This window comes from Perca fluviatilis, chromosome 23 (genome assembly GCF_010015445.1).
Source record: "Perca fluviatilis chromosome 23, GENO_Pfluv_1.0, whole genome shotgun sequence".
Lineage (NCBI taxonomy): Eukaryota > Metazoa > Chordata > Actinopteri > Perciformes > Percidae > Perca > Perca fluviatilis.
The window spans coordinates 2,899,150-2,913,164 of NC_053134.1; the positions used below are offsets into that span (position 1 = coordinate 2,899,150).

Here is a 14,015-nt window from a genome sequence, read left to right on the forward strand (position 1 = left end):
AATCATACTATACTATGACTTTGTTTAATTTTTTTAAACATACTATACTATGACTTTTTTTGTTTTTCGTCATCCTACTTTCTGGTACGCTGCTGCCACTGCTGAAGACAAGAGCAGACTGCAGAGTACCATCACCTCTGCTGAGATGATTTGCTGCTATCTGCCGTCTCTCCAGGATCTGTACGCCTCCAGGACACTGAGGCGACTTTCTTTGACTTAGTATACTATGAATTCTTTTACTTTTTAAAACATACAATACTATTTTTTTTTACATTTTAATTTTACTAATACTGGCTCCATAGCTCAGGGGTTTTAAACCAGGGGTCGTGAGTTAAATTCTCATACTATGACTTTTTTTTCGACATGCTATACTATGACGTTTTTTCGAGTCACCACAGACACTTACCATCACCTGCCCATTCCAAACATACATACGATACTATGACTTTCTTTAAAACTTTTTTAACATACTATACTACGAATTTTTTTCGACATACTATACTATGACTTTTTTTCGACATACTATACTATGATTTTTTAAGACTCTTTTTTTACTATTTCCCCTTGGGTATCAATAAAGTATCAATCTATCCATATATCTGCCCCTAGTCACCACACACACTTACCATCACATGCCAATTACACACAGTGTTTAAACTTCTTAATCAGCTACTTTCTATATGTTTTCTGCTTTTGAATTTATTGTAATTCTTTATTAATGTTTAATTGTTTGAGTATGGATGCACCAACAAATTCCACGTAGGGTAACTCCTGTGGCAATAAACTCCTTTCTGATTCTGATTCTGATAATTTTGTTTAACATATTATACTATGTCCTTTTTCGACTTACTTTACTATGACTTTTTTGTACGTTTTTCAACATAGTATACTATGACTGTTTTATTCGACTTCCTATACAATGACATTTAAAAAAAAAAAGAAGTAATCATACTATACTATGATTTTATTAAATTTTTTTAAACATACTATACTATGACTTTCTTTGCTTTTTAAAACATACTATACTGTCTTTTTTTTTACATTTTAATTTTACTAACACTGGCTCCATAGCTCAGGGGTCAGAGCACTGGTCTCGTAAACCAGGGGTCGTGAGTTCAACTCTCACTGGGGCCTAATCACTCTCTTGAATTTTCCTCTTGGGGATCAATAAGCAATAAATGCTCTTGTAAACAATGGGTTGTGAGTTCAATTCTAGTTGAACTTCTAAAAATTTTTTCAACATTATATACTACAACTCTTAGACTGACATACTATACTATGACTTTTTTTTTACTTTTTTTACTATTTCCAATTGGGTATCAATAAAGTATCAGTCTATCCATATATCTGCCCCTAGTCACCACACACACTTACCATCACATGCCCATTGCACACAGTGTTTAAACTACTTAATCAGCTACTATCAATATGTTTTCTGTTTTTGAATATATTGTAATTCTTTTTTAATGTTTAATTGTTTGAGTATGTATGCACCAACCAATTCCACGTAGGTTAACTCCTGTGGCAATAAACTCCTTTCTGATTCTGATTCTGATGATTTTGTTTAACATATTATACTATGTCCTTTTTCGACTTACTATACTATGACTTTTTTGTACTTTTTTCGACATAGTATAGTATGACTGTTTTTTTTTCGACTTCCTATACTATGACATTTAAAAAAATTAATTTAATCATACTATACTATGACTTTGTTTAATTTTTTTAAACATACTATAGTATGACTTTTTGTTTTTCGTCATCCTACTTTCTGGTACACTGCTGCCACTGCTGAAGACAAGAGCAGACTGCAGAGTACCATCCCCTCTGCTGAGAAGTTGATTTGCTGCTATCTGCCGTCTCTCCAGGATCTGTACGCCTCCAGGACACTGAGGCGACTTTTTTCGACTTAGTATACTATGACTTTTTTTACTTTTTAAAACATACTATAATGTCTTTCATTTTACTTTTTGATTTTACTAATACTGGCTCCATAGCTCAGGGGTTAGAGCACTGGTCTTGTAAACCAGGGGTCGTGAGTTCAATTCTCACTGGGGCCTAATCACTCTCTTGAATTTCCCTTGGGGATCAATAAAGTCTCCATCTATTTGCTCATAGACACTTACCATCACCTACCCATTCCACACAATGCTTAAACAGTCTTGTCTTGTAAACCAGGGGTTGTGAGTTTTATTTCTAGTTGGGGCCTAATCCCTCCCTTGAATTTTGTATACTCTTGAATTACTATACTATGCCTTTTTTTTTACTTTTTTTCGACATACTATACTAGGAATTTCTTACGACATACTATACTATGAATTTTTTTCGACAAACTATACTATGATTTTGTAAAACTTTTTTTTACTATTTCCCCTTGGGTATCAATAAAGTATTAGTCTATCCATATATCTGCCCCTAGTCACCACACACACTTACCATCACATGCCCATTGCACACAGTGTTTACACTACTTAATCAGCTACTTTCTATATGTTTTCTGTTTTTGAATATATTGTAATTCTTTATTAATGTTTAATTGTTTGAGTATGTATGCACCAACAAATTCCACGTAGGGTAACTCCTGTGGCAATAAACTCCTATCTGACTCTGATTCTGATGATTTTGTTTAACATATTATACATATAGAGCAGACTGCAGAGTACCATCCCCTCTGCTGAGAAGTTGATTTTCTGCTATCTGCCGTCCCTCCAGGATCTGTACGCCTCTAGGACACTGAGGCGACTTTTTTCGACTTAGTATACTATGAATTTTTTTACTTTTTAAAACATACAATACTATTTTTTTTTTACTTTTTAATTTTACTAATACTGGCTCCATAGCTCAGGGGTTTTAAACCAGGGGTCGTGAGTTCAATTCTCATACTATGACTTTTTTTTTTCGAGTCACCACAGACACTTACCATCACCTGCCCATTCCAAACATACATACGATACTATGACTTTCTTTAAAACTTTTTTAACATACTATACTATGAATTTTTTTCGACATGCTATACTATGACTTTTTTGTACTTTTTTCGTCATCATACTTTCTGGTACGCTGCTTCCACTGCTGAAGACAAGAGCAGACTACAGAGTACCATCCCCTCTGCTGAGAAGTTGATTTGCTACTATCTGCCGTCTCTCCAGGAACTGTACGCCTCCAGGACACTGAGGCGACTTTTATCGACTTAGTATAATATGACTGTTTTTACTTTTAAAAAAATACTATACTGTCTTTCTTTTTACTTTTTACTTTTACTAGTACAGGCTCCATAGCTCAGGGGTTAGAGCACTGGTCTTGTAAACCTGGGGTCGTGAGTCCAATTCTCACTGGGGCCTAAGCAATCTCCTGAATTTCCCCTTGGGGATCAATAAAGTGTCCATCTATCTGCCAACAGACATTTACCATCACCTGCCCATTCCACACAGTGCTTAAACAGTCTGGTCTTGCAAACCTGGGGTTGTGAGATCAATTCTAGTTCGACTTTTTAAAACATACTATACGATTATTATTTTTTACTTTTTGTCATCATACTTTCTGGTACACTGCAGCCACTGCTGAAGACAAGAGCACACTGCAGAGTACCATCCCCTCTGCTGAGATGATTTGCTGCTATCTGCCGTCTCTCCAGGATCTGTACGCCTCCAGGACACTGAGGCGACTTTTCTTGACTTAGTATACTATGAATTCTTTTACTTTTTAAAACATACAATACTATTTTTTTTTTACATTTTAATTTTACTAATACTGGCTCCATAGCTCAGGGGTTTTAAACGAGGGGTCGTGAGTTAAATTCTCATACTATGACTTTTTTTTCGAGTCACCACAGACACTTACCATCACCTGCCCATTCCAAACATACATACGATACTATGACTTTCTTTAAAACTTTTTTAACATACTATACTACGAATTTTTTTCGACATACTATACTATGACTTTTTTTCGACATACTATACTATGATTTTTTAAGACTCTTTTTTTACTATTTCCCCTTGGGTATCAATAAAGTATCAGTCTATCCATATATCTGCCCCTAGTCACCACACACACGTACCATCACATGCCAATTACACACAGTGTTTAAACTTCTTAATCAGCTACTTTCTATATGTTTTCTGTTTTTGAATGTATTGTAATTCTTTATTAATGTTTAATTGTTTGAGTATGGATGCACCAACAAATTCCACGTAGGGTAACTCCTGTGGCAATAAACTCCTTTCTGATTCTGATTCTGATAATTTTGTTTAACATATTATACTATGTCCTTTTTCGACTTACTTTACTATGACTTTTTTGTACTTTTTTCAACATAGTATACTATGACTGTTTTTGTACGACTTCCTATACTATGACATTTCAAAAAAAAAGAAGTAATCATACTATACTATGATTTTATTTAATTTTTTTAAACATACTATACTATGACGTTTTTTGCTTTTCGTCATCATACTTTCTGGTACGCTGCTGCCACTACTGAAGACAAGAGCAGACTGCAGAGTACCATCCCCTCTGCTGAGAAGTTGATTTGCTGCTCTCTGCCGTCTCTCCAGGATCTGTACGCCTCCAGGACACTGAGGCGACTTTTTTCGACATCGTATACTATGACTTTTTTTTACATTTTAAAACCTACTATACTGTCTTTTTTTTTTTAGTCTTAAATCTTACAAATACTGGCTCCATAGCTCAGGGGTTAGAGCACTGGTCTTGTAAACCAGGGGTCGTGAATTCAATTCTCACTGGGGCCTAGTCACTCTCTTGATTGTCCCTTGGGGATCAATAAAGTATCCATCTATCTGCCCATAGACACTTACCATCACCTGCCCATTCCACACAATGCTTAAAGAGTCTGGTCTTGTAAACCAGGGGTTGTGAGTTCAATTCTAGTTCAAGCCTAATCACTGTCTTGAACTTATTATACTCTTGAATTACTATACTATGACTTTTTTTCCGACATACTATACATAGTATACATACATATACTATGACTTTATTGTACGTTTTTGACACACTATACTATTACTTTTTTCCGACTTACTATACTATGACTTTTTCCGATATACTATACTATGACTTATTTCGACATGCTATACTATGACTTTTTTTTTTACTTTTCGTCATAATACTTTCTGGTACGCTGCTGCCACTGCTGAAGACAAGACCAGACTGCAGAGTACCATCCCCTCTGCTGAGAAGTTGATTTGCTGCTCTCTGCCATCTCTCCAGGATCTGTACGCCTCCAGGACACTGAGGCGACTTTTTTCGACTTAGTATACTATGACTTTTTTTTAATTTTTAAAACCTACTATACTGTCTTTTTTTTTTTACTCTTAAATTCTACAAATACTGGCTCCATAGCTCAGGGGTTAGAGCACTGGTCTTGTAAACCAGGGGTCGTGAGTTCAATTCTCACTGGGGCCTAATCACTCTCTTGATTGTCCCCTTGGGGATCAATAAAGTGTCCGTCTATCTGCCAAGAGACACTTACCATCACCTGCCCATTCCACACAGTGCTTAAACAGTCTGGTCTTGCAAACCTGGGGTTGTGAGATCAATTGTAGTTTGACTTTCTAAAACATACTATACGATTATTATTTTTTACTTTTTGTCATCATACTTTCTGGTACACTGCAGCCACTGCTGAAGACAAGAGCACACTGCAGAGTACCATCCCCTCTGCTGAGAAGATGATTTGCTGCTATCTGCCGTCTCTCCAGGATCTGTACGCCTCCAGGACACTGAGGCGACTTTTTTCGACTTAGTATACTATGACTTTTTTTACTTTTTAAAACATACAATACTATTTTTTTTTTACTTTTCAATTTTTCTAATACTGGCTCCATAGCTCAAGGGTTTTAAACCAGGGTGCGTGAGTTCAATTGTCATACTATGACTTTTTTTTCGACATGCTATTTTATGACGTTTTTTCGAGTCACCACAGACACTTACCATCACCTGCCCATTCCAAACATACATACGATACTATGACTTTCTTTAAAACTTTTTTAACATACTATACTATGAATTTTTTTCGACATACTATACTATGACTTTTTTGTACTTTTTTCGTCATCATACTTTCTGGTACGCTGCTTCCACTGCCGAAGACAAGAGCAGACTACAGAGTACCATCCCCTCTGCTGAGAAGTTGATTTGTCTAGCCTGTCCTCTCCAGGAACTGTAACGCCTCCAGGACACTGAGGCGACTTTTTTACAAATACTGGCTCCATAGCTCAGGGGTTAGAGCACTGGTCTACTATACTATGACTTTTTAACTTTTGCAAAACATACTATACTGTCTTTTTTTTTACATTTTAATTTTTCTAACACTGGCTCCATACGGGGGTTAGAGCACTGGTCTACTACTATGACATTTTGACTTTTTAACTTTGGCAAAAAACATACTATACGTTCTTTTTTTTTTTTAAAATTTTTTTTTTTTTTAAAATATTGCTTCGCTAAAAAGCGGTTAGAGCAGTGGTCTCGTAAAGCAGGGTCGTGGAGTTCAACTCTCACTGGGGCCTATTCAGTCTCTTGAATTTCCTCTTGGGGATCAATAAAGCAATAAATGCTTTTGTAAACAATGGGTTGTGAGTTCAATTCTAGTTGAACTTCTAAAAAATTTTTCAACATTATATAAACTACAACACTATTTTTTTGTCTCATACTTCGGTACTACTGCTGCAACGCAAAGACAGACGGGCAGATGTATCATCCCCTCAGCTGAGAAGTTGATTATTTGCTGCACACTCACTCCCCAGGCTCTGTTCAGGGTTGAGAACGGTTTTGATTTTTTTTTTTTTTTTGAAATATATTACTGTAACTTTTTTCGCAAACTATAACTTTTCGGTTTTTAAAACTTTACCGTTTTTAGCATTCAGATCGGACAACAATAAATGTCTTTATCCATATATCTGCCTTTTGTCACCACACACACCCACACCACCACGCCCATTGCACACATCGTGTTTAAACTACTTAACACACAAGTAAAACAACTTCAGCTACTATCAATATGTTTTCTGTTTTTGAATATATTGTAATTAATTTTTAATGTTTAATTGTTTGAGTATGTATGCACCAACCAATTCCAATAGGGTAACTCCTGTGGCAATAAACTCCTTTCTGATTCTGATTCTGATGATTTTGTTTAACATATTATACTATGTCCTTTTTTGACTTACTATACTATGACTTTTTGTACTTTTTTCGACATAGTATAGTATGACTGTTTTTTTTCCGACTTCCTATACTATGACATTTAAAAAAATTAATTTAATCATACTATACTATGACTTTGTTTAATTTTTTTAAACATACTATACTATGACTTTTTTTGTTATTCGTCATCCTACTTTCTGGTACGCTGCTTCCACTGCTGAAGACAAGAGCAGACTGCAGAGTACCATCACCTCTGCTGAGAAGTTGATTTGCTGCTATTTGCTGTTCTCTCCAGGCTCTGTTCAGGGGTTAGAGCACTGGTCTCGTAAACCAGGAGTTGTGAGTTCAAATCTAGTTGGGGCCTAATCACTCTCTTGAACTTTTTATACTCTTGAATTACTATACTATGACTATTTTGTACTTTTTTCGACATAGTATAGTATGACTTTTTTTTAATTACGACACTATGACATTTTTTAAATTTTTTTAAACATACTATGGCTTTTTTTTTTTAAATATACATTCTGGTACTACGGCAGCCACTACTGAAGACAAGAGCAGACTGCAGAGTACCATCCCCTCTGCTGAAGATTATTTGCTGCTATCTGCCATCTCTCCAGGAGACGGCAGATGGCAGCAAACTTTTAATTTTATTTATTTTCGACATAGTATACTATGACTGTTGTTTTTTTCGACTTCCTATACTATGACATTTCAAAAAAAGTAATCATACTATACTATGACTTTGTTAAATTTTTTAAACATACAATACTATGACTTTTTTTGCTTTTCGTCATCATACTTTCTGGTACACTGCTGCCACTGCTGAAGACAAGAGCAGACTGCAGAGTACCATGCCCTCTGCTGAGAAGTTGATTTGCTGCTATCTGCCCGTCTCTCAGGATCTGTACGCCTCCAGGACACTGAGGCGACTTTTTCGACTTAGTATACTATGACTTTTTTTTACTTTTTTAAAACATACTATACTGTCTTTCATTTTACTTTTTGATTTTACTAATACTGGCTCCATAGCTCAGGGGTTAGAGCACTGGTCTTATAAATCAGGGATTGTGAGTTCAATTCTCACTGGGGCCTAATCACTCTCTTGAATTTCCCCTTGGGGATCAATAAACTCTCCATCTATCTGCTCATAGACACTTACAATCACCTGCCCATTCCACACAATGCTTAAACAGTCTTGTCTTGTAAACCAGGGGTTGTGAGTTTTATTTCTAGTTGGGGCCTAATCCCTCTCTTGAATTTTTTATACTCTTGAATTACTATACTATGCCTTTTTTTTAACTTTTTTTCGACATACTATACTAGGAATTTCTTACGACATACTATACTATGACATTTAAAAAAATTAATTTAATCATACTATACTATGACTTTGTTTAATTTTTTTAAACATACTATACTATGACTTTTTTTGTTTTTCGTCATCCTACTTTCTGGTACGCTGCTGCCACTGCTGAAGACAAGAGCAGACTGCAGAGTACCATCACCTCTGCTGAGATGATTTGCTGCTATCTGCCGTCTCTCCAGGATCTGTACGCCTCCAGGACACTGAGGCGACTTTTTTCGACTTAGTATACTATGAATTCTTTTACTTTTTAAAACATACAATACTATTTTTTTTTTACTTTTTAATTTTACTAATACTGGCTCCATAGCTCAGGGGTTTTAAACCAGGGGTCGTGAGTTCAATTCTCATACTATGACTTTTTTTTCGACATGCTATACTATGACGTTTTTTCGAGTCACCACAGACACTTACCATCACCTGCCCATTCCACACATACATACTATACTATGACTTTCTTTAAAACTTTTTTAACATACTATACTATGAATTTCTTCGACATACTATACTATGACTTTTTTTTGACATACTATACTATGACTTTTTTTTAACTTTTTTTCGACATACTATACTATGAATTTCTTTCGACATACTATACTATGAATTTTTTTCGACATACTATACTATGACTTTTTTCGACATACTATACCATGGATTTCTTTCGACATACTATACTATTACTTTTTTTCGACATGCTATACTATGACTTTTTTTGCTTTTGTTTATTTTACTTTTGTCATCATACTTTCTGGTACGCTGCAGCCACTGCTGAAGACAAGACCAGACTGCAGAGTACCATCCCCTCTGCTGAGAAGTTTATTTGCTGCTATCTGCCGTCTCTCCAGGATCTGTACGCCTCCAGGACACTGAGGCGACTTTTATCGACTTAGTATAATATGATTTCTTTTACTTTTTAAAACATACAATAATATTTTTTTTTTTACTTTTTGATTTTACTAATACTGGCTCCATAGCTCAGGGGTTAGAGCACTGGTCTTATAAATCAGGGATTGTGAGTTCAATTCTCACTGGGGCCTAATCACTCTCTTGAATTTCCCCTTGGGGATCAATAAACTCTCCATCTATCTGCTCATAGACACTTACAATCACCTGCCCATTCCACACAATGCTTAAACAGTCTTGTCTTGTAAACCAGGGGTTGTGAGTTTTATTTCTAGTTGGGGCCTAATCCCTCTCTTGAATTTTTTATACTCTTGAATTACTATACTATGCCTTTTTTTTAACTTTTTTTCGACATACTATACTAGGAATTTCTTACGACATACTATACTATGACATTTAAAAAATTAATTTAATCATACTATACTATGACTTTGTTTAATTTTTTTAAACATACTATACTATGACTTTTTTTGTTTTTCGTCATCCTACTTTCTGGTACGCTGCTGCCACTGCTGAAGACAAGAGCAGACTGCAGAGTACCATCCCCTCTGCTGAGAAGATTATTTGCTGCTATCTGCCATCTCTCCAGGAGACGGCAGATGGCAGCAAACTTTTTAATTTTATTTATTTTCGACATAGTATACTATGACTGTTGTTTTTTTCGACTTCCTATACTATGACATTTCAAAAAAAAGTAATCATACTATACTATGACTTTGTTTAATTTTTTTAAACATACAATACTATGACTTTTTTTGCTTTTCGTCATCATACTTTCTGGTACACTGCTGCCACTGCTGAAGACAAGAGCAGACTGCAGAGTACCATCCCCTCTGCTGAGAAGTTGATTTGCTGCTATCTGCCGTCTCTCCAGGATCTGTACGCCTCCAGGACACTGAGGCGACTTTTTTCGACTTAGTATACTATGAATTCTTTTACTTTTTAAAACATACAATACTATTTTTTTTTTACTTTTTAATTTTACTAATACTGGCTCCATAGCTCAGGGGTTTTAAACCAGGGGTCGTGAGTTCAATTCTCATACTATGACTTTTTTTTGACTTTTTTTTTTTTTTTCCCCCACACTTACCATCACCTGCCCATTCCACACATACATACTATACTATGACTTTCTTTAAAACTTTTTTAACATACTATACTATGAATTTCTTCGACATACTATACTATGACTTTTTTTTGACATACTATACTATGACTTTTTTTTTTACTCTTTTTCGACATACTATACTATGAATTTCTTTCGACATACTATACTATGAATTTTTTTCGACATACTATACTATGACTTTTTTCGACTTACTATACCATGGATTTCTTTACGCCAAACAAAAAAAAAAATTTTTTTTCGACATGCTATACTATGACTTTTTTTGCTATTGTTTATTTTACTTTTGTCATCATACTTTCTGGTACGCTGCAGCCACTGCTGAAGACAAGACCAGACTGCAGAGTACCATCCCCTCTGCTGAGAAGTTGATTTGCTGCTATCTGCCGTCTCTCCAGGATCTGTACGCCTCCAGGACACTGAGGCGACTTTTATCGACTTAGTATATTATGATTTCTTTTACTTTTTAAAACATACAATAATATTTTTTTTTTTACTTTTTGATTTTACTAATACTGGCTCCATAGCTCGAGGGGTTAGAGCACTGGTCTTATAAATCAGGGATTGTGAGTTTCATTCTCACTGGGGCCTAATCACTCTCTTGAATTTCCCCTCCCTGGGGATCAATAAACTCTCCATCTATCTGCTCATAGACACTTACAATCACCTGCCCATTCCACACAATGCTTAAACAGTCTTGTCTTGTAAACCAGGGGTTGTGAGTTTTATTTCTAGTTGGGGCCTAATCCCTCCTCTTGAATTTTTTATACTCTTGAATTACTATACTATGCCTTTTTTTAACTTTTTTTTCGATATACTATACTGGAATTTTCTACTGACATAACACTATACTATGACATTTAAAAAAATTAATTTAATCATACTATACTATGACTTTGTTTAATTTTTTTAAACATACTATACTATGACTTTTTTTGTTTTTCGTCATCCTACTTTCTGGTACGCTGCTGCCACTGCTGAAGACAAGAGCAGACTGCAGAGTACCATCACCTCTGCTGAGATGATTTGCTGCTATCTGCCGTCTCTCCAGGATCTGTACGCCTCCAGGACACTGAGGCGACTTTTTTCGACTTAGTATACTATGAATTCTTTTACTTTTTAAAACATACAATACTATTTTTTTTTTACTTTTTAATTTTACTAATACTGGCTCCATAGCTCAGGGGTTTTAAACCAGGGGTCGTGAGTTCAATTCTCATACTATGACTTTTTTTTCGACATGCTATACTATGACGTTTTTTCGAGTCACCACAGACACTTACCATCACCTGCCCATTCCACAAACATACTATACTATGACTTTCTTTAAAACTTTTTTAACATACTATACTATGAATTTCTTCGACATACTATACTGTGACTTTTTTTGACATACTATACTATGTATTTTTTTAACTTTTTTCGACATATATATACTATGAATCTTCTTTCGACATACTATACTATGAATTTTTTCGACATACTATACTATGACTTTTTTCGACATACTATACCATGGATTTCGGTTTGGACATACTATACTAATACTTTTTTCGATGTATACTACATTACTTTTTTGCTTTTGTTTATTTTACTTTTGTCATCATACTTTCTGGTACGCTGCAGCCACTGCTGAAGAAAAGACCAGACTGCAGAGTACCATCCCCTCTGCTGAGAAGTTGATTTGCTGCTATCTGCCGTCTCTCCAGGATCTGTACGCCTCCAGGACACTGAGGCGACTTTTATTGACTTAGTATATTATGAATTCTTTTACTTTTTAAAACATATAATAATATTTTTTTTTTTACTTTTAAATTTTACTAATACTGGCTCCATAGCTCAGGGGTTTTAAACCAGGGGTCGTGAGTTCAATTCTCATACTATGACATTTTTTCGACATGCTATACTATGACGTTTTTTCGAATCACCACAGACACTTACCATCACCTGCCCATTCCACACATACATACTATACTATGACTTTCTTTAAAACTTTTTTAACATACTATACTATGAATTTCTTCGACATACTATACTATGACTTTTTTTTGACATACTATACTATGACTTTTTAGTACATTTTTCGTCATCATACTTTCTGGTACGCTGCTTCCACTGCTGAAGACAAGAGCAGACTACAGAGTACCATCCCCTCTGCTGAGAAGTTGATTTGCTGCTATCTGCCGTCTCTCCAGGAACTGTACGCCTCCAGGACACTGAGGCGACTTTTATCGACTTAGTATAATATGACTGTTTTTACTTTAAAAAAAAGTACTATACTGTCTTTCTTTTTACTTTTTACTTTTACTAATACAGGCTCCATAGCTCAGGGGTTAGAGCACTGGTCTTGTAAACCAGGGGTAGTGTGTTCAATTCTCACTGGGGCCTACCCAATCTCTTGAATTTCCCCTTGGGGATCAATAAAGTGTCCATCTATCTGCCAAGAGACATTTACCATCACCTGCCAATTCCACACAGTGCTTAAACAGTCTGGGGTTGTGAGATCAATTCTAGTTCGACTTTTTAAAACATACTATACGATTATTATTTTTTACTTTTTGTCATCATACTTTCTGGTACACTGCAGCCACTGCTGAAGACAAGAGCACACTGCAGAGTACCATCCCTTTGCTGAGATGATTTGCTGCTATCTGCCGTCTCTCCAGGATCTGTACGCCTCCAGGACACTGAGGCGACTTTCTTTGACTTAGTATACTATGAATTCTTTTTACTTTTTAAAACATACAATACTATTTTTTTTACATTTTAATTTTACTAATACTGGCTCCATAGCTCAGGGTTTTAAACCAGGGTCGTGAGTTAAATTCTCATACTATGACTTTTTTTCGACATGCTATACGCTATGACGTTTTTCTTTTTTTTTCGAGTCACCACAGACACTTACCATCACCTGCCCATTCCAAACATACATACGATACTATGACTTTCTTTAAAACTTTTTTAACATATTATACTACGAATTTTTTTCGACATACTATACTATGACTTTCTTTCGACATACTATACTATGATTTTTTAAGACTCTTTTTTTACTATTTCCCCTTGGGTATCAATAAAGTATCAATCTATCCATATATCTGCCCCTAGTCACCACACACACTTACCATCACATGCCAATTACACACAGTGTTTAAACTTCTTAATCAGCTACTTTCTATATGTTTTCTGCTTTTGAATTTATTGTAATTCTTTATTAATGTTTAATTGTTTGAGTATGGATGCACCAACAAATTCCAATGAGGGGTAACTCCTGTGGCAATAAACTCCTTTCTGATTCTGATTCTGATAATTTTGTTTAACATATTATACTATGTCCTTTTTCGACTTACTTTACTATGACTTTTTTGTACGTTTTTCAACATAGTATACTATGACTGTTTTATTCGACTTCCTATACAATGACATTTCAAAAAAAAAAGAAGTAATCATACTATA

At 35.2% G+C, this 14,015-nt stretch overlaps 8 non-coding genes across 8 annotated transcripts; all 8 read left to right on the forward strand.

The window, feature by feature from the left end:
* Positions 1-1,061: 1,061 nt before the first annotated feature.
* On the forward strand, positions 1,062-1,134 carry trnat-cgu. The gene has a single exon. It is a non-coding gene; the product is annotated as a tRNA-Thr (tRNA).
* Positions 1,135-1,987: 853 nt separating this feature from the next.
* trnat-ugu lies at positions 1,988-2,060 on the forward strand. Its single transcript has one exon. It is a non-coding gene; the product is annotated as a tRNA-Thr (tRNA).
* Positions 2,061-3,268: 1,208 nt separating this feature from the next.
* On the forward strand, positions 3,269-3,341 carry trnat-ugu. The gene has a single exon. It is a non-coding gene; the product is annotated as a tRNA-Thr (tRNA).
* A 1,337-nt stretch (positions 3,342-4,678) lies between these two features.
* Positions 4,679-4,751, forward strand: trnat-ugu. Its single transcript has one exon. It is a non-coding gene; the product is annotated as a tRNA-Thr (tRNA).
* Positions 4,752-5,351: 600 nt separating this feature from the next.
* On the forward strand, positions 5,352-5,424 carry trnat-ugu. Its single transcript has one exon. It is a non-coding gene; the product is annotated as a tRNA-Thr (tRNA).
* A 2,762-nt stretch (positions 5,425-8,186) lies between these two features.
* trnai-uau lies at positions 8,187-8,259 on the forward strand. The gene has a single exon. It is a non-coding gene; the product is annotated as a tRNA-Ile (tRNA).
* A 1,235-nt stretch (positions 8,260-9,494) lies between these two features.
* trnai-uau lies at positions 9,495-9,567 on the forward strand. The gene has a single exon. It is a non-coding gene; the product is annotated as a tRNA-Ile (tRNA).
* A 3,307-nt stretch (positions 9,568-12,874) lies between these two features.
* On the forward strand, positions 12,875-12,947 carry trnat-ugu. Its single transcript has one exon. It is a non-coding gene; the product is annotated as a tRNA-Thr (tRNA).
* The last annotated feature ends 1,068 nt before the right edge of the window (positions 12,948-14,015 follow it).